Source organism: Lithobates pipiens, unplaced genomic scaffold (assembly GCF_037356315.1).
Source record: "Lithobates pipiens isolate NorthernLeopardFrog02 unplaced genomic scaffold, aLitPip1_a1.2 Scaffold_18, whole genome shotgun sequence".
Lineage (NCBI taxonomy): Eukaryota > Metazoa > Chordata > Amphibia > Anura > Ranidae > Lithobates > Lithobates pipiens.
In genome coordinates, this window is record NW_027507758.1 from 40,681,589 (window position 1) to 40,706,590 (window position 25,002).

The 25,002-nt window shown below is 51.3% G+C and overlaps 1 protein-coding gene across 1 annotated transcript in view; it reads right to left on the bottom strand.

Annotated features, from left to right (window-relative positions):
* Positions 1-24,127, bottom strand: part of MSH6 (mutS homolog 6) — a 127,178-nt gene extending 103,051 nt beyond the window's left edge. Inside the window, exons 1-2 of the mRNA XM_077485607.1 lie at positions 23,928-24,127; positions 19,078-19,240 (exon numbers count right to left, since the gene is read on the bottom strand). The gene's annotated coding sequence lies outside the window, so the exon portion shown is untranslated. The remainder of the gene's footprint in view (positions 1-19,077; positions 19,241-23,927) is intronic.
* Positions 24,128-25,002: the final 875 nt, after the last annotated feature.

Here is a 25,002-nt window from a genome sequence, read left to right on the forward strand (position 1 = left end):
CGCCATTTACCAACAAAGCCATGCAGTTTATAGACAAGATCCTCATTTTAGGTAGGTGTTTTCCATAAGGAATTACTTTTTATTTATTCATGGTACGTTAACCACCAGACTTCCGGACGGTTTTACCCCCTTCATAACCAGGGCATTTTTTTGCCATTTAGCACAGCGCTATTTTAACTGACAATTGCGCGGTCATGCAATGCTGTACCCAAATGAAATTTACATAATTTTATTCACACAAATACCGGTTTCTTTAGGCGATATTTGATCACTGCTGGATTTTTTATTTTATTATATGAGTAAAAAAAGACCGAAAAAAACACAAAAAAAAAAAAAAATCAATATGTTCTACATTCTATTATAAAACATATAATAATAATAAAAAAAAAAAAAAAAAAAAATCTAATTTCTTTTTAAAATGTAGGCCAAAATGTATTCCTCTACATGTCTTTGGTAAGAAAAAAAAACACAAGTGTATTAATTGTTTGTGAAAAAGCTATAGCGTCCACAAACTATGGTGTATATATACTGGAGTTTACGCAGTTAAATGCACTATGCTGTAATGGCGGTGATCAGTGACTTATAGTGTGACTGTAATAGGGTGGCGGGCAAACTGGCGCTAAAAGACGCTATCAGGGAGGGTCACTAACTGACACTGACGTCATTAAGAACACTAATACATTGCTCAGGAATAGTTGTGTACACAGGGCTGGTGCAAGGACTTTTGAGATCCTAGGTGAAATCTCCTTTTGCTGCCTCCCTCATTTGGCTCCACTCCTGACTCCACCCCCTTCGCCCTGTCCATGTATACCCCACCTTTTTAATGAAGCGCACATCAAATGCAGCCTCGCCCGCGCCCATCAAATGCAGCCTCGCCCGCGCCCATCAAATGCAGCCTCGCCCGCGCCCATCAACGAATGTTTACTTGCTTCTATTCATTTGGGAGTCAGGACACAGACATAGTCCTCTGCCACCACTGCGCCTCTGACACTATGAGCGAATGGAACGGCGACTGCTTTCTGATGCTGAGACTTTGTTGCTTGCTGCGGAGAGAAGAGAGTAGAAACACCAGTGGTCGGGCGACCCCTAGGCAGCAGTGCACACTAGGTGGCTGCCTAGTTTGCCTAGTGGTAGCCCCAGCCCTGACTGTACATAACACTGTACTAACAATGCTGGTCATCAGGGTTTTAACTGTGTGCCTAACAATGTGTAATGTTTACGGCTTTTACTTTTTGATCTGTCTAGTTTTCCCCCCTGTTTTTCAGGGAGAAGAAACAGCTTGATTGTTGTTCCTGTTGCACAGAACTGTGTGTGATTGGACACAGCCCCTCAGCTGACTTCAGGCAAAAATCAATGGTTGAAATTAGCTGGCAAATTCTCAATTCACAGCACAGTTCGGCAGGTGGCGCCACTGAACCCAAAAGAATGGGCTGACATACAAGTACAAGATTGTGCCTGTACCTGCCACCTACTCACAGTTAGTGGCGGCTGGCGCTCAAATTTCTTGGGGACGGCCCCCATCCAGCCAACACCCCCCAACCAGCCATCCAACCGCCACCAAATCAACCCACCCCCCATCGCTTGATCGATCGCCGATACCCTCCCAACACCCACCCCCCCCGTTGATTGCCGCTTTGCTCGCTCATCGCTCGCCAACCCCACATTTACCTTTATCCTTGCGTTTCTCTCTCCAAGTCCCAGCAGTCTCCTCCTGGCCAATCAGGAGTCCTGCAATCCGGCCAAAGGGGGCTTCGGAATCCCGGCCAGTCGGGTCTCAGGATTTGCTGATTGGCCAGGAGGAGAAACATGTGGGTGGGCTCAGGGCGCTGTCATATGACGTCCTCCCGTTTAAACAGGGAATGCGCGCGATCGTGCGCGTGCATCCCTGTTTCTTCGGTGGCGGCGTGTCACGGAGACACTGCTCGCCACTGAAGGGAATGAACAGCCATTGGTTATGGCTGTTTGCCACGTGATCAGCCGTGATGTAGTCACGGCCGATCACAGATGGTCACACCCCGACTGTGCACTGGGAACACTGCTCTTCACCGACGCTGGTAAACAGCCATTGGCCGGCTGTTTACCCATGTCATCGGCTGTGATCCTTTCACAGCCGATCACTAAAATGTAAACAAACCGCGGTAACGAGATGTTACCGGGTTGTTCTCCTCCCCACACACCGATCGTGTGTGAGGAGGAGATTGCGGTAACATCTCGTTACCGCCTAGTGTACACCAATCACACTGATTGCCTGCCTGCCCCCCCCCCCCCCCAATAAAGAGGACCTGTCACCACCCCTCATAGCACCTGTGGCGGCCCATCAGAGTACCCGAGCACCTGTCACCAGGCCCATCAGAGTACCCGAGCACCTGTCACCAGGCCCATCAGAGTACACGAGCACCTGTCACCAGGCCCATCAGAGTACACGAGCACCTGTCACCAGGCCATCAGAGTACCCGAGCACCTGTCACCAGGCCATCAGAGTACCCGAGTACTTATTTGCAGCCCATGTCTCATATAATATACGTTGGGGTGTTTGCTTTCCAAAATGGGGTCATTTTGTGGGTAATTTCTCCAGGACCTTCAAAAGTGTGATGGGTAGGAATGAAATGAGATGTGTCATTTATGCTCCTAGAACGCCTGAACGTACTACTTCAATGTTCGGCCTCTCTATGTGGCCAGGCTGTGTAAGTCCTACACATGCAGTATCGCCATACTTGGGAGGAGTAGCAGAATGTATTTTGGGGTGTAATTCTATGTGTTAGAAATATCTTATAAATTGACAATTTTTTTTTTTTTTTTTTTTTTTTTTACACAAAAATGTGTTTTAATTTTTTTCCACATATTCCAAAAACTTCTGGAAAAAAATTAGCCATTCAAAAGACTCATTATGCCTCACAGATTATACGTTGGGGTGTTTGCTTTCCAAAATGGGGTAATTTTATGGGAAATTCCATTGTCCTGGTACTCCAGGGCCTTCAAAAGTGTAATAGGTGGTTGAGAAATGAGATGCGTCATTTTTGCTCGTAGAACGTCTGAAGGTACTACATCAGTGTTGGTGTTCTGTATGTGGCCAGGATGTGTAAAAGTCTCACACATGTGGTATCGCCGTACTCGGGAAGAGTAGCAGAATGTATTTTGGGGTGTAATTTGTTGTATGCATATGCTGTGTGTGAAAAATAACCTGATATGACAATTTTGTAAAAAATAAATAAAAAATAAATAAAAAAAAAATAAAAAAATAAAAAAAAAATCTTCATTTTGCAAAGAATTGTGGGAAAAAATTACAACTTAAAAAAAACTCACCATGCTACTTACTTAATACCTTGGAATGTCTACTTTGTAAAAAGGGGTCATTTGGGGGGTATTTGTACTTTCCTGACATTCCACGGCTGTCTGCCACTCTTTGCAGTTTTTATCAAAGTTGTAAAACAACCTCCTCATGCAATCTTTAAGTGCTGCGTCCCTGCGCTCTTCTGCATTGACCAGCTCACCAAAAAGCTTCTCAATGGTCTTTGTCCAGTAACGTTTGTAGCCCTTTGTAGATTTGAGCTCGTACTCCTCTGGCAGATTGCGCTCCGTTACACTCTCTGGCATTTCCATTTGGTAGCGATTCTTCGCCGTTCCCCAATACACTATATTTTTACAACCAAGCCTCTTGCATTGTTTCTCCAGATAGTCTGTAAGATTCTGCTCGGCAGTCTTGATATCTCTCAGTGCTTCGTCATAGTCAGGGTCAAAGCCAGCTTTAGGGGTAATCACCAGTTTTTTTAGCCTTCTCATGATCAAATGAAGTGTCCCACCTCGTTCAGACGTTACGTCTGGGAATCGACCTTTAGGATGTTTATCTTTAACTAGATCCTGACGGCCAGGCGGCGCACCTATTGTGGCGGGAGGCAGTCATGACATCCTCCCGTTTAAACAGGGAATGCGCGCGATCGTGCGCGTGCATCCCTGTTTCTTCGGTGGCGGCGTGTCACGGAGACACTGCTCGCCACTGAAGGGGGTGAACAGCCATTGGTTATGGCTGTTTACCATGTGATCGGCCGTGATGAAGTCACGGCTGATCACAGATGGTCACACCCCGACTGTGCACTGGGAACACTGCTCGTCACTGGCGCTGGTAAACAGCCATTGGCCGGCTGTTTACCCACGTGATCCTTTTACAGCCGATCACTAAAATGTAAACAAACCGCGGTAACGAGATGTTACCGGGTTGTTCTCCTCCTCACACACCGATCGTGTGTGAGGAGGAGATTGCGGTAACATCTCGTTACCGCCTAGTGTACACCAATCACACTGATTGCCTGCCACCCCCCCCAAAAAAAGAGGACCTGTCACCACCCCTCATAGTACCTGTCAATCACAGTCCATCAGAGCACCTGCCCCGGCCCATCAGGGTGCCCGAGCACCTGCCCCGGCCCATCAGGGTGCCCGAGCACCCGTCACCAGGCCCATCAGGGTGCCCGTCACCAGGCCCATCAGAGTACCCGTCACCAGGCCCATCAGAGTACCCGTCACCAGGCCCATCAGAGTACCCGTCACCAGGCCCATCAGAGTACCCAAGTACCTATTTGCAGCCCATGTCTCATAGAATATACGTTGGGGTGTTTGCTTTCCAAAATGGGGTCATTTTGTGGGTAATTTTACTGTCCTTGTGGTCCAGGACCTTCAAAAGTGTGATGGGTAGGAATGAAATGAGACGTGTCATTTATGCTCCTAGAACGCCTGAACGTACTACTTCAATGTTCGGTCTCTCTATGTGGCCAGGCTGTGCAAGTCCTACACATGTGGTATCGCCATACTCGGGAGGAGTAGCAGAATGTATTTTGGGGTGTAATTTTTGCTATATACATGCTATGTGTTAGAAATATCTTATAAATTGACAATTTTGTGTAAAAAAAAAAAAAAAAAAGCGTTTTAATTTTCCACATATTCCAAAAACTTCTGGAAAAAAAATTAGCCATTCAAAAGACTCATTATGCCTCACAGATTATACGTTGGGGTGTTTGCTTTCCAAAATGGGGTCATTTTATGGGAAATTCCATTGTCCTGGTACTCCAGGGCCTTCAAAAGTGTAATAGGTGGCTGTGAAATGAGATGCGTCATTTTTGCTCGTAGAACGTCTGAAGGTACTACATCAATGTTGGTGTTCTGTATGTGGCCAGGCTGTGTAAAAGTCTCACACATGTGGTATCGCCGTACTTGGGAAGAGTAGCAGAATGTATTTTGGGGTGTAATTTGTTGTATGCATATGCTGTGTGTGAGAAATAACCCGGTATGACGACAATTTTGTAAAAAAAAAAAATCTTCATTTTGCAAAGAATTGTGGGGAAAAATTACAACTTAACCACTTCAGCTCCGGACCAATAAACACCTTAAGGACCAGAGGTCTTTTTGCAATTTGGCACTGCGCTGCTTTAACTGGTAATTGCGCGGTCATGCAATATTGCACCCAAACGAAATTTGCGTCCTTTTCTTCCCACAAATAGAGCTTTCTTTTGATGGTATTTGATTGCCTCTGCGATTTTTTTTTTTTTTGCGATATAAATGGAAAAAGAGCGAAAATTTTGAAAAAAAAAAGATATTTTCTTCTTTTTGTTATAAGAAAAATCGAATAAACTAAATTTTAGTCATACATTGAGGGCAAAATTTATTCAGCCACATGTCTTTAGTAAAAAAAATGTCAATAAGCGTATATTTTTTGGTTTGCGCAAAAGTTATAGCGTCTACAAACTAGAGTACATTTTCTGGAATTTACACAGCTTTTAATTTATGACTGCCGATCTCATTTCTTGAGGTGCTAAAATGGCAGGGCAGTAAAAAATCCCCCCCAAATGACCCCATTTTGGAAAGTAGACACCCCAAGGAAATTGCTGATGGGTATGTTGAGCCCATTGAATATTTATTTTTTTTGTCCTAAGGGATTGAATAATGACAAAAAAAATAAATAAATAAAAGTTGTCACTAAATGATATATTGCTCACACATGCCATGGTTATATGTGGAATTGCACCCCAAAATATATTCCGCTACTTCTCCCGAGTATGGGGATACCACATGTGTGGGACTTTTTGGGAGTCTAGTCGCGCACGGCACCCCGAAAACCAATCACCACCTTCAGGATTTCTAAGGGTGCAAATTTTTGATTTAACTCCTCACTACCTATCACAGTTTCGAAGGCCATAAAATGCCAAAATAGCACAAAACCCCCCAAAATGACCCCATTTTGGAAAGTAGACACCCCAAGCTATTTACTGAGAGGAATGTTGAGTCCATGGAATATTTTATATTTTGCCACAAGTTGCGAGAATATTACAAACTTTTTTTTTTGCACAAAGTTGTCACTAAATGATATATTGCTCACACATGCTATGGGCATATGTGAAATGACACCCCAAAATACATTCTGCTGCTTCTCCTGAGTACGGGGATACCACATGTGTGGGACTTTTTGGGAGTCTAGTCGCGCACGGCACCCCGAAAACCAATCACCACCTTCAGGATTTCTAAGGGTGCAAATTTTTGATTTAACTCCTCATCACAGTTTCGAAGGCCATAAAATGCCAAAATAGCACAAAACCCCCCCAAATGACCCAATTTTGGAAAGTAGACACCCCAAGCTATTTACTGAGAGGCATGTTGAGTCCATGGAATATTTTATATTTTGCCAAAAGTTGCGGGAATATTACAAACTTTTTTTTTTTTGCACAAAGTTGTCACTAAATGATATATTGCTCACACATGCTATGGGCAGAAGTCAAATTACACCCCAAAATAAATTTTGCTGCTTCTCCCGAGTAGGGGGATACCACATGTGGGGGACTTTTTGGGAGCCTAGCCACGTACGGGACCCCGAAAACCAAGCACTGCCTTCCGGATTTAAATATAAAATGCTACCAAAAAACCTGTTAGCGATGGCAGGGATCAGGCCTGACTCTGCGATCGCTGCAGTTATGTGTTTAGTGTTTTGTAAGTGACAGTGATCGATCGATACTGCACTTGGGTGGGCTGGGCAGAGGGGCAAAACGCAGGTGCTAGCAGGTATCTGGGCTGATCCCGCTAACAATGCGTTTTTTTGGAACCCTAAACTGCTGGGGACGCTAGTATAGATCTGATCAGATCAGATATTGATCTGTTCAGATTCTATAGCACTACGGGAGGTGTATGCTTTGCGTGTGGGTGTTAGCGGTACTGGCACTAACCTAGCGCTGCCTGGGGCGACGCAGACCCTGACCCTAAAACCTAATTGATATCACCCGCCGGGTGATCAGGGGGTTAAACCTTTATTGGGTAATAAATGGTGGGTGCCCTGATGCTATAAAAAACAAACTAACCAGTCACCCGTAACACTTATACGGTGATCAGTGGTGAAAGGGTTAACTAGGGGCAATCAGGGGGTTCAAATTTTTATTAGGTAGTATATGGGGGTCCCTGGCGCTATATAAAAACCTGACGGGGAACCTAAATAACTAACTGGCTAACCAGCGTCACCAGTGACACTTATACTGTGATCGCTGGTGAAAGGGGGTGAAAGGGTTAACTAGCAGCAATCAGGGGGTTAAAACCATTATTGGGTAGTATATCGGGGTACCTAGCGCTATAAAAACCTGGCGGTGAACCTAAAAAAATAACTAGCTACCTAGCGACACTAGCGACACTGATGCAGCGATCAGAAAAAATTATCGCTTAGTGACACTGGCAAAAGGGGGTGAAAGGGTTAACTAGCGGCAATCAGGGGGTTAAAACCATTATTGGGTAGTATATCAGGGTACCTAGCGCTATAAAAACCTGGCGGTGAACCTAAAAAATAACTAGCTACCTAGCGACTGTAGCGACACTAATGCAGCGATCAGAAAAACGATCGCTTAGTGACACTGGCAAAAGGGTGAAAGGGTTAACTAGCGGAAATCAGGGGGTCAAAACCATTATTGGGTAGTATATCGGGGTACCTAGCGCTATAAAAACCTGGCGGTGAACCTAAAAAAAAACTAGCTACCTAGCGACACTGATGCAGCGATCAGAAAAATGATCGCTTAGTGACACTGGCAAAAGGGGGTGAAAGGGTTAACTCTAGGGGCAATCAGGGGGTTAAATCTTTATTGGGGGGTGATAGGGGGCTACCCTGGACCTAACACTAACTGTCCTGACAGTTTTTACTGTCACAACTGACACTGAATGCATTGATCAGTAAAGAAATGATCAATGCAATCAGTGACACTGTGACTGGGGGGGGGGAGGGGTTTATTGTGCCTGTGTGTACCTACATGTCAGTGTAGTGTTGGTGCACACTTACTATTAGTCTTCTCCTCGTAGTCCGGTCAAAAAGACCGCCCCGAGGAGAATGACATCACTTCCTCCTTCCTGTGTAAACAATACACAGTGGGAGGAAGCTTCTCATTGGCCAGGAGCGATCCAGAGGGGGTGGCCGAAAACCAACGGCCATCCCCTCATCACGGAGCGCTCCTGGAGCGAACCGGACCGTCGTATCCAACGGGAGGGGGTCAGATCGGACCCCCCACCCGCTGGAAGGCAGGCACGTACATCTACGTGATTGTGCCTGCCTGTGCCATTGTGTTGACGTACATTGGCAATACGGCGGTCCTGAAAGTGGTTAAAAAAAAAAAAACTCATCATGCTACTTACTTAATACCTTGGAATGTCTACTTTGTAAAAAGGGGTCATTTGGGGGGTATTTGTACTTTCCCTGACTTGTTAGTGTCTCAAGAATGATACACCTGATGTACTGAAGGCCTGATCAGAAGTGATCAATTTTCAGTGATTGGCACCATAATTTGTAGACTCAAAATTTCACAAAGACCAAATATATACTAATGTGGGTTATTTTTACCAAAGATATGTAGCAGTAGGGATGAACCGAAATTTCGGCCGCCGAAACATATCGGCCGAAAATGCCCCTTTTCGGCAATTTGCCGAAAGAGAAAAACGGCCGATAATGGAGCCGAAAATGGGGCGGGCCCCCCGCCCCTGGTGCGCGCCATCATGAAAAGCTATATCTATATAGTGCGGGAGAGCCGTCTCCGCCGCCTGTTTGATCACAGCGGCGGGAACATCACAGCTTTCAGTTCAATAGCTGTGTGTTCCCGGCCGCGCGCCATCACGTACAGCCCCTCCCCCTTGTCAGGGCACTTTGATAGACAGATCCCCCTTAGGATTGGACGGATGATCTGTCTATCAAAGTGCCCCTGACAAGGGGGAGGGGCGTACGTGACGGCGCACGGCCGGAACACACAGCTATTGAACTAAAAGCTGTGATGTTCCCCTGCTGTGATCAAACAGGCGACACTCCTCCTCTTCTCTTCACTGGCTGGCTGCTACGAGGGGGGACGGCACTGGCTGGCTGCTACGAGGGGGGGGACACTGGCTGGCTGCTACGAGGGGGGGGGGACACTGGCTGGCTGCTACGAGGGGGGGGGGGGGGGACACTGGCTGGCTGCTACGAGGGGGGGGGGGGGACACTGGCTGGCTGCTACGAGGGGGGGGGGGGGGAACACTGGCTGGCTGCTACGAGGGGGGGGGGGGGGACACTGGCTGGCTGCTACGAGGGGGGACCTGGGGGGGGGGGGGAACACTGGCTGGCTGCTACGAGGGGGGGGGGGACACTGGCTGGCTGCTACGAGGGGGGGGGACACTGGCTGGCTGCTGCGAGGGGGGGACACTGGCTGGCTGCTGCGAGGGGGGGGGACACTGGCTGGCTGCTACGAGGGGGGGGGGACACTGGCTGGCTGCTACGAGGGGGGGGGGACACTGGCTGGCTGCTACGAGGGGGGGGGACACTGGCTGGCTGCTGCGAGGGGGGGGGACACTGGTCTGGCTGCTACGAGGGGGGGGGGGGGACACTGGCTGGCTGCTACGAGGGGGGGGGGACACTGGCTGGCTGCTACGAGAGGGGGGGGGGACACTGGCTGGCTGCTACGAGAGGGGGGGGGGGACACTGGCTGGCTGCAACGAGAGGGGGGGGGGGGGACACTGGCTGGCTGCTACGAGAGGGGGGGGGGGGACACTGGCTGGCTGCAACGAGAGGGGGACACTGGCTGCTGCAACGAGGAGGGGGGGGGACACTGGCTGGCTGCAACGAGAGGGGGGGGGGACACTGGCTGGCTGCAACGAGAGGGGGGGGACACTGGCTGGCTGCAACGAGAGGGGGGGGGACACTGGCTGGCTGCAACGAGAGGGGGGACACTGGCTGGCTGCAACGAGAGGGGGGGACACTGGCTGGCTGCAACGAGAGGGGGGGACACTGGCTGGCTGCAACGAGAGGGGGGGGACACTGGCTGGCTGCAACGAGAGGGGGGGGGGGACACTGGCTGGCTGCAACGAGAGGGGGGGGGGACACTGGCTGGCTGCAACGAGAGGGGGGACACTGGCTGGCTGCAACGAGAGGGGGGGGACACTGGCTGGCTGCAACGAGAGGGGGGGGGACACTGGCTGGCTGCAACGAGAGGGGGGGGGACACTGGCTGGCTGCAACGAGAGGGGGGGGACACTGGCTGGCTGCAACGAGAGGGGGGGGGACACTGGCTGGCTGCAACGAGAGGGGGGGGACACTGGCTGGCTGCAACGAGAGGGGGGGGACACTGGCTGGCTGCAACGAGAGGGGGGGACACTGGCTGGCTGCAACGAGGAGGGGGGGACACTGGCTGGCTGCAACGAGAGGGGGGGACACTGGCTGGCTGCAACGAGAGGGGGGGGACACTGGCTGGCTGCAACGAGAGGGGGGGGGACACTGGCTGGCTGCAACGAGAGGGGGGGGACACTGGCTGGCTGCAACGAGAGGGGGGGGGGACACTGGCTGGCTGCAACGAGAGGGGGGGACACTGGCTGGCTGCAACGAGAGGGGGGGGGACACTGGCTGGCTGCAACGAGAGGGGGGGGGGGACACTGGCTGGCTGCAACGAGAGGGGGGGGGACACTGGCTGGCTGCAACGAGAGGGGGGGACACTGGCTGGCTGCAACGAGAGGGGGGGGGACACTGGCTGGCTGCAACGAGAGGGGGGGGACACTGGCTGGCTGCAACGAGAGGGGGGGGGACACTGGCTGGCTGCAACGAGAGGGGGGGGGACACTGGCTGGCTGCAACGAGAGGGGGGGGGACACTGGCTGGCTGCAACGAGAGGGGGGGGGACACTGGCTGGCTGCAACGAGAGGGGGGGGGACACTGGCTGGCTGCAACGAGAGGGGGGGGGACACTGGCTGGCTGCAACGAGAGGGGGGGGGACACTGGCTGGCTGCAACGAGAGGGGGGGGGACACTGGCTGGCTGCAACGAGAGGGGGGGGGACACTGGCTGGCTGCAACGAGAGGGGGGGGGACACTGGCTGGCTGCAACGAGAGGGGGGGGGACACTGGCTGGCTGCAACGAGAGGGGGGGGGACACTGGCTGGCTGCAACGAGAGGGGGGGGGACACTGGCTGGCTGCAACGAGAGGGGGGGGGACACTGGCTGGCTGCAACGAGAGGGGGGGGACACTGGCTGGCTGCAACGAGAGGGGGGGGGACACTGGCTGGCTGCAACGAGAGGGGGGGGGACACTGGCTGGCTGCAACGAGAGGGGGGGGGACACTGGCTGGCTGCAACGAGAGGGGGGGGGACACTGGCTGGCTGCAACGAGAGGGGGGGGGACACTGGCTGGCTGCAACGAGAGGGGGGGGGACACTGGCTGGCTGCAACGAGAGGGGGGGGGACACTGGCTGGCTGCAACGAGAGGGGGGGGGACACTGGCTGGCTGCAACGAGAGGGGGGGGGACACTGGCTGGCTGCAACGAGAGGGGGGGGGACACTGGCTGGCTGCAACGAGAGGGGGGGGGACACTGGCTGGCTGCAACGAGAGGGGGGGGGACACTGGCTGGCTGCAACGAGAGGGGGGGGGACACTGGCTGGCTGCAACGAGAGGGGGGGGGACACTGGCTGGCTGCAACGAGAGGGGGGGGGACACTGGCTGGCTGCAACGAGAGGGGGGGGGACACTGGCTGGCTGCAACGAGAGGGGGGGGGACACTGGCTGGCTGCAACGAGAGGGGGGGGGACACTGGCTGGCTGCAACGAGAGGGGGGGGGACACTGGCTGGCTGCAACGAGAGGGGGGGGGACACTGGCTGGCTGCAACGAGAGGGGGGGGGACACTGGCTGGCTGCAACGAGAGGGGGGGGACACTGGCTGGCTGCAACGAGAGGGGGGGGACACTGGCTGGCTGCAACGAGAGGGGGGGGGACACTGGCTGGCTGCAACGAGAGGGGGGGGACACTGGCTGGCTGCAACGAGAGGGGGGGGACACTGGCTGGCTGCAACGAGAGGGGGGGGACACTGGCTGGCTGCAACGAGAGGGGGGGGACACTGGCTGGCTGCAACGAGAGGGGGGGGACACTGGCTGGCTGCAACGAGAGGGGGGGGACACTGGCTGGCTGCAACGAGAGGGGGGGGACACTGGCTGGCTGCAACGAGAGGGGGGGGACACTGGCTGGCTGCAACGAGAGGGGGGGGACACTGGCTGGCTGCAACGAGAGGGGGGGGACACTGGCTGGCTGCAACGAGAGGGGGGGGACACTGGCTGGCTGCAACGAGAGGGGGGGGACACTGGCTGGCTGCAACGAGAGGGGGGGGACACTGGCTGGCTGCAACGAGAGGGGGGGGACACTGGCTGGCTGCAACGAGAGGGGGGGGACACTGGCTGGCTGCAACGAGAGGGGGGGGACACTGGCTGGCTGCAACGAGAGGGGGGGGACACTGGCTGGCTGCAACGAGAGGGGGGGGACACTGGCTGGCTGCAACGAGAGGGGGGGGACACTGGCTGGCTGCAACGAGAGGGGGGGGACACTGGCTGGCTGCAACGAGAGGGGGGGGACACTGGCTGGCTGCAACGAGAGGGGGGGGACACTGGCTGGCTGCAACGAGAGGGGGGGGACACTGGCTGGCTGCAACGAGAGGGGGGGGACACTGGCTGGCTGCAACGAGAGGGGGGGGACACTGGCTGGCTGCAACGAGAGGGGGGGGACACTGGCTGGCTGCAACGAGAGGGGGGGGACACTGGCTGGCTGCAACGAGAGGGGGGGGACACTGGCTGGCTGCAACGAGAGGGGGGGGACACTGGCTGGCTGCAACGAGAGGGGGGGGACACTGGCTGGCTGCAACGAGAGGGGGGGGACACTGGCTGGCTGCAACGAGAGGGGGGGGACACTGGCTGGCTGCAACGAGAGGGGGGGGACACTGGCTGGCTGCAACGAGAGGGGGGGGACACTGGCTGGCTGCAACGAGAGGGGGGGGACACTGGCTGGCTGCAACGAGAGGGGGGGGACACTGGCTGGCTGCAACGAGAGGGGGGGGACACTGGCTGGCTGCAACGAGAGGGGGGGGACACTGGCTGGCTGCAACGAGAGGGGGGGGACACTGGCTGGCTGCAACGAGAGGGGGGGGACACTGGCTGGCTGCAACGAGAGGGGGGGGACACTGGCTGGCTGCAACGAGAGGGGGGGGACACTGGCTGGCTGCAACGAGAGGGGGGGGACACTGGCTGGCTGCAACGAGAGGGGGGGGACACTGGCTGGCTGCAACGAGAGGGGGGGGACACTGGCTGGCTGCAACGAGAGGGGGGGGACACTGGCTGGCTGCAACGAGAGGGGGGGGACACTGGCTGGCTGCAACGAGAGGGGGGGGACACTGGCTGGCTGCAACGAGAGGGGGGGGACACTGGCTGGCTGCAACGAGAGGGGGGGGACACTGGCTGGCTGCAACGAGAGGGGGGGGACACTGGCTGGCTGCAACGAGAGGGGGGGGACACTGGCTGGCTGCAACGAGAGGGGGGGGACACTGGCTGGCTGCAACGAGAGGGGGGGGACACTGGCTGGCTGCAACGAGAGGGGGGGGACACTGGCTGGCTGCAACGAGAGGGGGGGGACACTGGCTGGCTGCAACGAGAGGGGGGGGACACTGGCTGGCTGCAACGAGAGGGGGGGGACACTGGCTGGCTGCAACGAGAGGGGGGGGACACTGGCTGGCTGCAACGAGAGGGGGGGGACACTGGCTGGCTGCAACGAGAGGGGGGGGACACTGGCTGGCTGCAACGAGAGGGGGGGGACACTGGCTGGCTGCAACGAGAGGGGGGGGACACTGGCTGGCTGCAACGAGAGGGGGGGGACACTGGCTGGCTGCAACGAGAGGGGGGGGACACTGGCTGGCTGCAACGAGAGGGGGGGGACACTGGCTGGCTGCAACGAGAGGGGGGGGACACTGGCTGGCTGCAACGAGAGGGGGGGGACACTGGCTGGCTGCAACGAGAGGGGGGGGACACTGGCTGGCTGCAACGAGAGGGGGGGGACACTGGCTGGCTGCAACGAGAGGGGGGGGACACTGGCTGGCTGCAACGAGAGGGGGGGGACACTGGCTGGCTGCAACGAGAGGGGGGGGACACTGGCTGGCTGCAACGAGAGGGGGGGGACACTGGCTGGCTGCAACGAGAGGGGGGGGACACTGGCTGGCTGCAACGAGAGGGGGGGGACACTGGCTGGCTGCAACGAGAGGGGGGGGACACTGGCTGGCTGCAACGAGAGGGGGGGGACACTGGCTGGCTGCAACGAGAGGGGGGGGACACTGGCTGGCTGCAACGAGAGGGGGGGGACACTGGCTGGCTGCAACGAGAGGGGGGGGACACTGGCTGGCTGCAACGAGAGGGGGGGGACACTGGCTGGCTGCAACGAGAGGGGGGGGACACTGGCTGGCTGCAACGAGAGGGGGGGACACTGGCTGGCTGCAACGAGAGGGGGGGACACTGGCTGGCTGCAACGAGAGGGGGGGACACTGGCTGGCTGCAACGAGAGGGGGGGACACTGGCTGGCTGCAACGAGAGGGGGGGACACTGGCTGGCTGCAACGAGAGGGGGGGACACTGGCTGGCTGCAACGAGAGGGGGGGACACTGGCTGGCTGCAACGAGAGGGGGGGACACTGGCTGGCTGCAACGAGAGGGGGGGACACTGGCTGGCTGCAACGAGAGGGGGGGACACTGGCTGGCTGCAACGAGAGGGGGGGACACTGGCTGGCTGCAACGAGAGGGGGGGACACTGGCTGGCTGCAACGAGAGGGGGGGACACTGGCTGGCTGCAACGAGAGGGGGGGACACTGGCTGGCTGCAACGAGAGGGGGGGGACACTGGCTGGCTGCAACGAGAGGGGGGGGACACTGGCTGGCTGCAACGAGAGGGGGGGACACTGGCTGGCTGCAACGAGAGGGGGGGGACACTGGCTGGCTGCAACGAGAGGGGGGGACACTGGCTGGCTGCAACGAGAGGGGGGGACACTGGCTGGCTGCAACGAGAGGGGGGGACACTGGCTGGCTGCAACGAGAGGGGGGGACACTGGCTGGCTGCAACGAGAGGGGGGGACACTGGCTGGCTGCAACGAGAGGGGGGGGACACTGGCTGGCTGCAACGAGAGGGGGGGACACTGGCTGGCTGCAACGAGAGGGGGGACACTGGCTGGCTGCATTGTATCAATTGTATCATGTGTGCAATTTCTGACCATCTCCTGTACCACGTCCCCAGTCTCTGACCATCTCCTGTACCACGTCCCCAGTCTCTGACCATCTCCTGTACCACGTCCCCAGTCTCTGACCATCTCCTGTACCACGTCCCCAGTCTCTGACCATCTCCTGTACCACGTCCCCAGTCTCTGACCATCTCCTGTACCACGTCCCCAGTCTCTGACCATCTCCTGTACCACGTCCCCAGTCTCTGACCATCTCCTGTACCACGTCCCCAGTCTCTGACCATCTCCTGTACCACGTCCCCAGTCTCTGACCATCTCCTGTACCACGTCCCCAGTCTCTGACCATCTCCTGTACCACGTCCCCAGTCTCTGACCATCTCCTGTACCACGTCCCCAGTCTCTGACCATCTCCTGTACCACGTCCCCAGTCTCTGACCATCTCCTGTACCACGTCCCCAGTCTCTGACCATCTCCTGTACCACGTCCCCAGTCTCTGACCATCTCCTGTACCACGTCCCCAGTCTCTGACCATCTCCTGTACCACGTCCCCAGTCTCTGACCATCTCCTGTACCACGTCCCCAGTCTCTGACCATCTCCTGTACCACGTCCCCAGTCTCTGACCATCTCCTGTACCACGTCCCCAGTCTCTGACCATCTCCTGTACCACGTCCCCAGTCTCTGACCATCTCCTGTACCACGTCCCCAGTCTCTGACCATCTCCTGTACCACGTCCCCAGTCTCTGACCATCTCCTGTACCACGTCCCCAGTCTCTGACCATCTCCTGTACCACGTCCCCAGTCTCTGACCATCTCCTGTACCACGTCCCCAGTCTCTGACCATCTCCTGTACCACGTCCCCAGTCTCTGACCATCTCCTGTACCACGTCCCCAGTCTCTGACCATCTCCTGTACCACGTCCCCAGTCTCTGACCATCTCCTGTACCACGTCCCCAGTCTCTGACCATCTCCTGTACCACGTCCCCAGTCTCTGACCATCTCCTGTACCACGTCCCCAGTCTCTGACCATCTCCTGTACCACGTCCCCAGTCTCTGACCATCTCCTGTACCACGTCCCCAGTCTCTGACCATCTCCTGAACCACGTCCCCAGTCTCTGACCATCTCCTGAACCACGTCCCCAGTCTCTGACCATCTCCTGAACAACGTCCCCAGTCTCTGACCATCTCCTGAACAACGTCCCCAGTCTCTGACCATCTCCTGAACAACGTCCCCAGTCTCTGACCATCTCCTGAACAACGTCCCCAGTCTCTGACCATCTCCTGAACAACGTCCCCAGTCTCTGACCATCTCCTGAACAACGTCCCCAGTCTCTGACCATCTCCTGAACAACGTCCCCAGTCTCTGACCATCTCCTGAACAACGTCCCCAGTCTCTGACCATCTCCTGAACAACGTCCCCAGTCTCTGACCATCTCCTGAACAACGTCCCCAGTCTCTGACCATCTCCTGAACAACGTCCCCAGTCTCTGACCATCTCCTGTACCATGTCCCCAGTCTCTGACCATCTCCTGTACCACGTCCCCTGTCTCTGACCATCTCCTGTACCACGTCCCCTGTCTCTGACCATCTCCTGTATAAAAATATTTTTTAAAAACAATCATTTTCGGTATCAGTGCTGTTTCGGTTTGCGGCCTAGTGTATTTTTCATTTTCGGTATCGGTTTCGGCACCAAAAAACCCATTCGGTGCATCCCTGTGTAGCAGTATAAATTTTGGCCAAAAATTATGAAGAAAAATTACTAATTAGCAAAAATGTATGACAGAAACAAAGAAAAAGGCATTTTTTTTAACAAAATTTACGAATTTATAAATTCGGGACACTGAAGGTCGACGACCTGATTATTAGTGTAGATGTTCCCTGTGTGGATTTGCCGGTTATCGGGTCTCCTCATGCACTGTTAGCGCAAGGAGAGGATTGCCGATAACAGCGTAAACAGGATTTGCCAGTTATGGGACACAGCTGGTCACATGGTAACGAGCACGCTGCAATTGGCTCTTAACTCCGATCATCTGTGTCCTAAGGACACAGCGATCACAGATCCATGCTTATGCATGTCGCAGGAGGGACGCAGGCTGCAAGGTCATGGGAGGACATCAATAGACATCCTCCCAGCAAAGTGAGCCTGCAGCTGTATCCTTTCGGCTATACCACGGGTGGCGAAGGGATTATGTTTAACCACGTTAACCTTAGCCCTAGTTCACACCAGTGCAACTTGCACCTAAGATTTATTTGCTACTTCATTTAACAGAAAATTATGCAAGTTGCAATGATTTCAGAAACAAAACAAACAAAAAAATGTGCATACTAGCCCATGAATCAAAAGGGTCTGCGTTACCATGAGAGTTGGCAGTGCTCAGAAGAGGCACACATTTATAAGTTCTAATAAAGCCTCATGAGTGCAGATAAACAATAACAATAATTCCATTTTTGTGCAGTTTCTCAGATAGTATGGCTGAATTTGCATCGCATTGAGATCAAACTTTCACAGGCCCCTTTTTTGGTCCGCACCAGAATCGGATCGCATGGGTGTTCACACTCACCCTTTAAAAAAATAAAATAAATAAATAACTTTTATTCCTATTAGAAGGAATGTAAACATCCCTTGCAATAGGAATAGTGCAAGGCGGGTCCTCTTTACAGAGAGATGTGGAGTCTGCAAGCCTGAGATTAATAATAAAAGAAAAAAAAAAAAACCCACGCACCATGATCTCAGCCTTTCCAGCTGAATATACAGCGGTTTACAAATGCCGGGCCTAATGTAACATCATAACTTAGCGCACGGCCTCCGAAGGTCATAGAGACTGCCATGGACCATCTGGCGGCTCCCATCAAAATCCAGGATATCATATGATGTACAGTAGGTTGGAAGTGGTTAAAGTGGAACTTTTCCCATATCTCACATCAGCATGGATATCTGCACGCCGATAATCTGAATATAGGTTTCTGCTGGCTACATTCATAATACATATTTGTATTTAAAGTGGTTGTAAACCCTTACAAACCACTTTGACCTACAGGTAAGCCTAAATTAAGGCTTACCTGTAGGTCAAAGAAATATCTCCTAAACCTATACGGTTTAGGAGATATTTGCCCGAAGACAGGCACCGCTGTGTACGGCGCATGCGCCGTAGACAGCGGCGCGCTGAGCGCAGCATTTCCAATAATGGAGATGCCGCGCGTGTCGGCTTCCGTGCGCGGGAGTGACGTCATCGCGGCTCCGCCGAATGACAGTGGCGGAGCTGCGAGACCCCACCGAGAAGATGGATGCGTCGGACTACAGGGGACAGCGGCGACTTCGCTGGCTCCTGTGTCAGGTAAGTGACACATAATGGGCTACTATGCAATGCATTGTAGTCCATTATGCTTTGCCTTTGCAGGGAATGAAAGAGGAAGTAAACCCATCAGGGTTTACTTCCTCTTTAACAGCAGCTACAAACCCCTTCTGTCAAACAAAATTTTGTAGTGTTTAACCGAATAAAAAAGCAGCACACATCTATGCAACAGTTGGTGGGAGGAAATACACATCTTGATAATTGTTGTCTTGTCAGGTTTTTTTTTTTTTTTTTTTTTACCTCCATTTCCTCCTCAGTATCAGAAGGTTCTGTGCAAACAGCCAGTGCCAGCCTCTTGTCCTTTTCGGTTTTCAGTGCATCATCTGCCATTTTCATTGCTTTAGTTATTTCAGGCCTGGTACTGAAAAACATGCCCCTTTTTGGGCTTCTGCAGCAGAGGAACCTAAAAAGTACAAATAAATATGACATTTAAAAAAAGAAAGTGATCCACATATACACACACAAAGATTTTAACTAAACTAACTTTGGAAAGGCTTGGCATGGTTTTCACAGTCTGCTCTCAGTCACCTGGCAATAAGTAAACTGTTTATGTGCAAAGATATCGATTTAGGTCACCTCCTGAATGGCATGAGGTGGGGGGGGGGGGGGGGGTTGCCAGTTAATATTGCACATACAGCTACGGCGATTCACGCAGCAGTGCCAACCTGCCGCCGTAGAATGACAGCAGCTGGTCGGCAAGCAGCTAACCTGTTGCCAGCGTAACTAATGTGCAACGGCAAAAGGGTGGGCTTCAACTCCCACACAGGCACCTTTGGGCTGCCAAGGTTTTTGAGAACGCACTCACTGAGTGATGTGTCAATGACCAGGGTGGCTTTGATTTAAATCTCGATTTAACCACTTCGGCCAGGGAAGATTTGGCTACTCAATGATCAGCCCATTTGAGATACGGCACTGCATTGCTTTAACTGACAATCGCCCAGTTGTGACAAGCTGTACCCAAAGAAAAATTGATGTCCTTTTTTCTCCCCACAAAAAAAAAAAAAAACCCAACGCAATATTTTGTATACAACAAAAGGGAGGAAAGAAATGGGACTTGAGGCAAGTCACTGAATGCATACCTTATTCGATTCATTTATAAAATAATTATTAACAAATCATATTATAGAGGGTGTCAATCTGAAATACAGGACACAAAATAATGTAATACATTTGCATAAATATGTAATAGTTATACAGAGCAAGATAAGACGTAAGAATTATAGTTACGAGAGAACACTCATCCATTCATAAAAGTTCAATGAACATAATCTATTTTTCATGGTGAGCCAAAATTGTCTAAGCATCAGTTCGATGCAACTCATGGCTCATGCCAATCATCAGGAGTAAAATGCTCTGAAATTAAATCAGCGATATCTACAAGTCTAGGATATCCTTTAAAAATGGAGAACAATCTCTCAAAATAAAAAAAGGTGTGTAACTTACAGTACGGCCAAATGGTGACGGCGTAACGCCCAACCTTAAATCCAGGGGAAGAAGAGGGACAAGGATGATCATCTCCCCCCCGGGGCTGAGGTGAGGTGTCCCATCGAGACCAGAGACAACAGCCAGGTGAAGACCATGTGAATTACTTCAACACATTCATTTCACATGGTTTCATTTTCCTTCCCTTGCAGAGCAGTGTGGACTGTTAAATATACACCAGATTCACACGGACGTGACATGGTCTTCACCTGGCTGTTGTCTCTGGTCTGGATGGGACTCCTCACCTCAGGCCCGGGGGAGATGATCATCCTTGTCCCTCTTCTTCCCTTGGATTTAAAGGGTGGGCGTCACCATTTGGCCGTACTGTAAAGCCCCATACACGCTATCAGTTTTTCCTTCAGATTTACCAAAACCATATAATATGAGGTCAAACATTAGAAGTTTCAATTTGTATTGAATCAGGCAGGCCCTTCCACTACATGGTTTTGGTAAACCTGAAGGAAAAACTCAGCAGAAAAACCGATAGTGTGTATGGGGCTTAAGTCACACCTATATCCTAGGGATATCCTATACTTACACTGATTTCATTTCAGAGCATTTTACTGCATGAGCCATGAAACCTGTGTCGAATTACATTGAACTGATGCTTAGACAATTTTGGCTCACAATGAAAAATCAATTATGTTCATTGAACTTTTATGAATGGATGAGTGTCCTTTTTTAACTATAGTGCTTATTAAGTTTTATATTGCTCTGTATAACTATTACATTATATTGTGTCCTGTATTTCAGATGACACCCTCTATAAATGTGATTTAATAATTTTATAAACGAATTGAATAAAGTTATGCATTCAGTGAATTGCCTCATACAAAATCCCATTTCTTTTCCTCCTTTTGTTGTATACATATCAGGGATGGAGGCTTGTCATTGTTACAATTAGACCCCTTTCACACCGAGGGCGTTTTGAAGGCTCTATAGTGTTAGAGATAGCGCCTGCAATCCGCCCTCAAACTGCTGCACCATTGTCTCCAGTGTGAAAGCCCTTGGGCTTTCTCACTGGAGCGGTACGCTGGCAGGACGTTCGGAAAAGTCCTGCCAGCAGCTTCTTTGGAGCGGTGCGTTTACCGCTCCTCCACCACTGCTCCCCATTGAAATCAATGGGGCAGAGCTGTATTACTGCTGGCAGAATCCCGCTATTGCGGGCGGGTTTAACCCTTTCTCGCCCGCTAGCGGGGGCGGCCGAAATGCGCTGCAAATCCGACAGTAAGACGCAGCTAAAAATAGCGGCATTTTATCGCCGATGCTATGAGCACGGCAGTGTGAAAGCCCTCTTAGGTTGAAGGCGAGGGAGGTGGCAGCAGCAGTTGACTGGATGCCCGCTAACAGGCGCTGCCATGATGGATCTGAAATGACAGGTGCCCTTTAAAAATTTAAGGACTCCTTCTTGCAGGTAGTTAGAATCTTTAACTTCATTTTTACTGCTTGCCCTTCCGCCTCACACTTACAGCCTAGTACAGATGCATTTCTCTTCAAACAATCACACAGTCTGTAGTGTACATAGATTTTCAAAACAATGGGATAAAAGAATATTCCTCAACTTTGTTTCATCTCGTAATTACTTTGAAATGTGTGAATGCATCAATGCAGTGCGTGTTCTCTCAGTTAGGATTCATTGAATGAGTTTACCAAAAATTTAAAATTTTGCAGAATATACAGCCTCATGCTACAGAACTAAGCTCCGTTTCATGCTAAATAGAAAACTCTTTAGATTTTTACTCCAAAAGCATACATTTTTATTATATATATCAATATAGAGAGATATATATAATATTATATATTTGCATAGCTAGAGAACTAACATGGATTTTTGCGGTACCAGAGAGGGGTTTTATACACAAGTTAAGAATACATTTTAACAAAAATTTACACGTAGAAAACACAGAAAAAAAACATCTATAATAGTTACAAAAAATATCAGATGGTTGACACGTTTCACTTAACCACTTAAGGACCGCCTCATGTAAATACACGTCGTTTTTTTGAAGAGGGATATCTCGGTAACAGCAGCAACTGCTGCCACAAGCGAGATAACCCTCTTTACAGGAGGCGGCCCTGTGTACGATAACGGTGGTCTCTGCGGTGGGTTCACCGCAAGATCACAGTTATCGGTGGCGGGAGGTGCCACCCCCCTTCTCCGGAGCCGTCGGGTCCTTTCTTCTGCTGGGTATAGAGACGAGAGAGGCTAAGATGGCCCCCACCCATCTCTATACCATAGGAAGGCGGAAGCGACGTCAAAACGTCACTTCCGCCCACACCTCTTAAAAAGGTATAGTCCGAATATGAGATCTGAGGACTTTTTGACCCCAGATGTCATATTTAAGAGGACCTGTCATGTTTTCTATTACAAGGGATGTTTACATTCCTTGTAATAGGAATAAAAGTGATCCATGTATATTTTTTTTTAAAGTGTAAAAATAAAATCAAGTAAAATAAATAAGAAAAAAAATAAAATAAATTTAACCCCCCCCCCCCCATCCCGACGAGCTCGCACACAGACGCGAACGCATATGAAAACGGCAGTCAAACCACACATATGAGGTATTGCCCCGATCGGTAGAGCGAGATCAATAATTCTGCAACCTGTAGAATTTTTTAAATATCGCTTATGGAGATTTTTGAGGGTAAAAGTTTGACCCCATTCCATGAGCGGTGCAATTTTGAAGCATGACATGTAGGGTATCAATTTACTCGGCTTAACATTATCTTTCTCAAAAAAAAAAAAAAAAACACCTTGGGCTAATTTTACTGGTGTCTTTTTTTTAATTCAAAAAGGTGAATTTTTTCTCAAAAAAGTACGCTCGTAAGACCACTGAGCAAATACGGTGTGAAAAAAAGCTGTTGCAATGACCGCCATTTTATTCTCTAGGGCGTTAGAAAAAGAGATACATATAGATAGATAGAGATATATATATATATATATATATATATATAATGTTTGGGGGCTCTAAGTAATTTTCTAGCAAAAAAAAAAAAAGTTTTAAACATGTAAATGCCAAATCTGAAAAAAGAGGCCTGGTCCTTAAGTGGTTAATAACTTCTTCAGAATCGGTTAAGTGAAACTCGTCAACCATCTCTGATATTTTCTGTAACTATTGTATTGAACCTTACAATGAATCGGATGTTTTTATTTTGTGTTTTCTATGTGTAAATTTTGTTACAATAAATGTATTCTTTATTAACTTGTGTATAAAATCCCTCTCTGGTACCGCAATAATCCATCATGTTGGCCATCTATGCAAAGTTGGATGAGGTACCCTCATAGCCGTAATGTTCTTTAATCTATATTTTATCCACCCTGTCAATGACACATCTAGATCCCAACAATCAGTAGCTGGCAGGACCAGCTCCCCATCAAGTGACCACTATGCAAGCCAGTCACATTGGTCATATGATTGTGGATCCTCCCCACCCCCTGGGCGCTCAGAACTATTCAAAGTGACACTGAAATGCTGGATAGGGGTTAACATGCTCTTCTCACACCACTGTCCTCTGGTCTGCTCATTGACCAAGTCCAGCATAACTGGTTTACACATAAAAAAAAAGTGTTTATAAATAAAACTTCAACATTTAAAGAGCTTACTTACCTGAATAATTCTTCACATATTTTATGCCTATCCATCCTCTAGTTGGTGGGTCATCAAAGAACTGCACGTGAACATGAAGAGACTTGCCCTTTCCTCTGAAACGTGTGTCTTCGTTGGGGTGGTTGCAAACTAATGACGGCCACCAGGGGTGACCTGGCATCTTGGCCCAAACAAGGTCACCAGGTGAGAAATCGCAAACACTGCAGACAGAAAAATACATTTCTTATATTAATAATATCCCAGGAAGTGTCCAACGTTTTATAGCAGAACTCCAAGCATAGAAGAGAGAACATAAGCTAAATACAGTTAGCTAATCACTAAGGTGGTTGTAAACCCTTACATATACCCAGTGAAGGGACAATCCTTAGGCAATATACAGAGATTAAACAAATCTTCCTATATAAAAGTTGTACCTGTGTATCTGCAGTCTCCTATTCAGGCAAAGTCCTGAATTTACTAAGCTTGTCTAAAAGCAAAAAAAAAAAAAAAAGGGGGGGGGGGTGGGGGCAGAGCTGAATTAACATTCTGCAGAGCTCAGTGAGGAGAGCTCCTGAAAGCTGATTGGAGGGAAGGTACACCCCCCCCCCCCCCTTCACACAGCAACAGAGCTGAGGTTGTCAGTCAGCTGGAGCTCCCTCCTGTATCACCATTTTTCTCTTGGTGTCAGGAAATCTTGTCAGAAGCGATTCATGCTAAAAGAGGCAGCAGACAAAAAAGTGACACTTAGTGCTCTTAACTGAGACAAGTACACACTATAGAGGGATATGTTTTGTTCATATTTCATGTCTGAGGTTTACAACCACTTTAACCACTTCCCGACCAGCGCACGACGATGTACGTCGACAGCATGGCACGGGCAGGCATATTGGCGTACATGTACGTCCAATATTCGATGCCGCCCTGCCATCGGGAGCGCGCCGCCGGCGGCGCACTCCCGCGCTGGTCGGGACCCCCGTGAGTCCGGTCGTGGGACCTGCGGACTCTATCGCCGCGGGCACCCCCGCGATCGTCTCACGGAGCGGCCGAATGGAGGAAATGCTGTATAAACAACATTTTTCCATTCTGCCTAGCAACT